Source organism: Moschus berezovskii, chromosome 7 (assembly GCF_049115385.1).
Source record: "Moschus berezovskii isolate FMDL1 chromosome 7, NW_MosBer_1.0, whole genome shotgun sequence".
NCBI lineage: Eukaryota > Metazoa > Chordata > Mammalia > Artiodactyla > Moschidae > Moschus > Moschus berezovskii.
This window is the reverse complement of record NC_142466.1, coordinates 52,505,196-52,509,435: the sequence shown is the minus strand read 5'-3', so window position 1 is coordinate 52,509,435 and position 4,240 is coordinate 52,505,196. Positions and strand designations below refer to the sequence as shown.

The window sequence follows — 4,240 nt, the reverse complement described above, 5'->3', positions numbered from 1 at the left end:
GGAGGGAATGGAGACAGAGCCAAATGGTATGAGGTTTCTCTTTGAAGTGATGAAATGTTCTAAAATTGACAGGGTAATGGTTGCACATATCTGTGAACATACTAAAAACCACTGAGTGGCACATCTTAAATGGGTGAATTACACTGTATGTGAACAATTATTTCAATCCAATTGTTTAAAAATCCATTCCTGATTTTTAAATGGCATAACTTCTTAACATTATATCTATCTCCAATCATCATTAAGAACATTCAAACAGTGCTCGCTTCGGCAGCACATATACTAAAATTGGAACGATACAGAGAAGATTAGCATGGCCCCTGTGCAAGGATGACACGCAAATTCGTGAAGTGTTCCATATTTTTAAGAAACAAAGGGAGAAGAACCAAATCAATAAAATTAGAAATGAAAATGGAGAGATCACAACTGACAACACAGAAATACAAAGGATTATTAGAGAATACTATCAGCAATTATATGGCAATAAAATGAATAACCTGGAAGAAATGGACAAATTCCTAGAAAAGTACAACTTTCCAAAAATGAACCAGGAAGAAATAGAAAATCTGAACAGACCCATCACAAGCACGGAACTAGAGGCTGTAATCAAGAATCTTCCAGCAAACAAAAGCCCAGGTCCAGACAGCTTCACAGCCGAATTCTACCAAAAATTTAGAGAAGAGCTAACACCTATTCTACTCAAACTCTTCCAGAAAATTGCTGAGGAAGGGAAACTTCCAAACTCATTCTATGAGGCCACCATCACCCTAATCCCAAAACCTGGTAAAGACCCCACAAAAAAAGAAAACTACAGAACTACAGGCCAATATCACTGATGAACATAGATGCAAAAATCCTTAACAAAATTCTAGCAATCAGAATCCAACAACATATTAAGAAGATCATACATCATGACCAAGTGGGCTTTATCCCAGGAATGCAAGGATTCTTCAATATCCGCAAATCAATCAATGTAATACACCACATTAACAAACTGAAAAATAAAAATCATATGATTATCTCAATAGATGCAGAGAAAGCCTTCGACAAAATTCAACATCCATTTATGATAAAAACCCTCCAGAAAGTGGGAATAGAAGGGACGTATCTCAACATAATAAAAGCTATATATGACAAACCCACAGCAAACATTATCCTTAATGGTGAAACACTGAAAGCATTTCCCCTAAAGTCAGGAACAAGACAAGGGTGCCCACTCTCACCACTACTATTCAACATAGTTCTGGAAGTTTTGGCCACAGCAATGAGAGCAGAAAAAGACATAAAAGGAATCCAAATTGGAAAAGAAGAAGTAAAACTTTCACTGTTCGCTGATGACATGATCCTCTACACAGAAAACCCTAGAGACTCTACCAGAAAACTACTAGAGCTAATCAATGATTACAGTAACGTTGCAGGATATAAAATCAACACACAGAAATCCCTTGCATTCCTATACACTAATAATGAGAAAATAGAAGGAGAAATTAAGGAAACTATTCCATTCACTGTTGCAATGAAAAGAATTAAATACTTAGGAATATATCTACCTAAGGAAACAAAAGACTTGTACATAGAAAACTATAAAACACTACTGAAAGCAATCAAAGAGGACACTAATAGATGGAGAAATATACCATGTTCATGGATTGGAAGAATAAATATTGTAAAAATGAGTATACTACCCAAAGTAATTTATACATTCAATGCAATCCCTATCAAGCTACCAACGATATTTTTCACAGAACTAGAACAAATAATCTCACAATTTATATGGAAATACAAAAAACCTCGAATAGCCAAAGCAATCTTGAGGAAGAAAAATGGAACTGGGGGAATTAACCTGCCGGACTTCAGGCTCTACTACAAAGCCACAATCATCAAGACAGTGTGGTACTGGCATAAAGACAGAAATATAGATCAATGGAACAAAATAGAAAGCCCAGAGATAAATCCACGCACCTATGGACACCTCATCTTTGACAAAGGAGGCAAGAATATAAAATGGAGAAAAGACAGTCTCTTTAACAAGTGGTGCTGGGAAAACTGGTCAGCCACCTGTAAAAGAATGAAACTAGAACACTTCCTAACACCATACACAAAAATAAATTCAAAATGGATTAGAGAGCTAAATGTAAGACCAGAAACTATAAAACTCCTAGAGGAGAACGTAGGCAAAACACTCTCCGACATAAATCACAGCAGGATCCTCCATGACCCACCTCCCAGAATATTGGAAATAAAAGCAAAAATAAACAAATGGGACCTAATTAAAATCAAAAGCTTCTGCACAGCAAAGGAAACTATAAGTAAGGTGAAAAGACAGCCTTCAGAATGGGAGAAAATAATAGCAAATGAAGCAACGGATAAAGGATTAATCTCCAAAATATACAAGCAGCTCCTGCAGCTCAATTCCAGAAAAATAAATGACCCAATCAAAAAATGGGCCAAAGAACTAAACAGACATTTCTCCAAAGAAGACATAAAGATGGCTAACAAACACATGAAAAGATGCTCAACATCCCTCATAATCATAGAGATGCAAATCAAAAAACCACAATGAGATACCATTTCACACCAGTCAGAATGGCTGCTATCCAAAAGTCTACATGCAATAAATGCTGGAGAGGATGTGGAGAGAAAGGAACCCTCTTACACTGTTGGTGGGAATGCAAACTAGTACAGCCACTATGGAGAAGAGTGTGGAGATTCCTCAGAAAACTGGAAATAGAACTGCCATATGATCCAGCAATCGCACTCCTGGGCATACACACCGAGGAAACCAGAATTGAAAGAGACACATGTACTCCAATGTTCATTGCAGCACTGTTTATAATAGCCAGGACATGGAAGCAACCTAGATGTCCATCTGCAGACGAATGGATAAGAAAGCTTTGGTACAAATACACAACGGAGTATTATTCAGCCATTAAAAAGAATACATTTGAATCAGTTCTAATGAGGTGGATGAAACTGGAGCCTATTATACAGAGTGAAGTAAGCCAGAAAGAAAAACACCAATACAGTATACTAACGCATATATATGGAATTTAGAAAGATGCAAATGATAACCCTGTATACGAGACAGCAAAAGAGATTCAGATGTATAGAACAGTCTTTGGGACTCTATGGGAGAGGGTGAGGGTGGGAGGATTTGGGAGAATGGCATTGAAACACGTATGTTGTCATATGTGAAACGAATCACTAGTTCAGGGTCAATGCATGTTATAGGATGCTCGGGGCTGGCATGCGGGGATGACCCAGAGGGAGGATAAAGGGAGGAGGGAGGTGGGAGGGGGGTTCAGGAGGGGGAACTTATATAAACCCGGGGCGAATTCATGTCAATGTATGGCAAAACCAACCAATATAATATTGTAAAATAATTTGCCTCCAATAAAAAATAAATTAATTACCAAAAAAAAAAAAAAAAAAAGAACATTCAAACAGTTTCATTAAATTTACGGAAAAGTTAAGAATGTCCATATCCTCTACTTTCTAGCTAAGTAATGACAAATGTTTGGAAAAAAGAATAATTATGATTTCAAATATATGACCTATACCTGGACAAAGTAGGATAACCCCATCTGGAACATGAAAGAAAAAAAGAATCTATCACATTCAAATACCTTTCAAGTTAAATTTTAAAAATTATTTAAATAGTATAGGTTCCCATCAGTGTTGAGCTGTACGGAAAAAAGAGATTTTTGTACACAAAAATCAGGTAATGCAGATCCAATCAAGTGATCATCTGGGTGGGACTCCTAGATTTTGAGAGCGGGCAGAGATTCAAGTATTTGGATAAACTGAATCTAGCTAGTGGTCTAAAGGAAAGTGAAAAGTGTTAGTTGCTCAGTCATGTCCAGCTCTTTCGACACCATGGACTGTAGTCCTCCTCCAGGCTCCTCTGTCCATGCAATTCTCCTGGCAAGAATACTGGAGGGGGTTGCTATTCCCTTCTCCAGGGGATCTTCCAACTCAGGGATCAAACCTGGGACCCCTGCATTGCAGGTGAATGCTTTATCATCTGAGCCACCAGGGAAGCAATGGTCTATATGAGCCACATTTCTTTTTTTTTTTTTTTTGATGTTGCAAAATCAAAGTACTACTTTATTAAATGAGTTATTTTATACAATATGAACATCAATATAATTACAATTGTAAAAAAAAAATTTTATAACAAGGATGGACTGATTTTCAGATTTCCAAATCAGAGTCAACTGTCCATTTACACAGAATTGTC

General features: G+C 37.0%; 1 non-coding gene across 1 annotated transcript; it reads left to right on the top strand.

Moving 5' to 3' along the window:
• Positions 1-258: 258 nt before the first annotated feature.
• On the top strand, positions 259-365 carry LOC129557677 (U6 spliceosomal RNA). The gene has a single exon (XR_008686271.2). It is a non-coding gene; the product is annotated as a U6 spliceosomal RNA (small nuclear RNA).
• Positions 366-4,240: the final 3,875 nt, after the last annotated feature.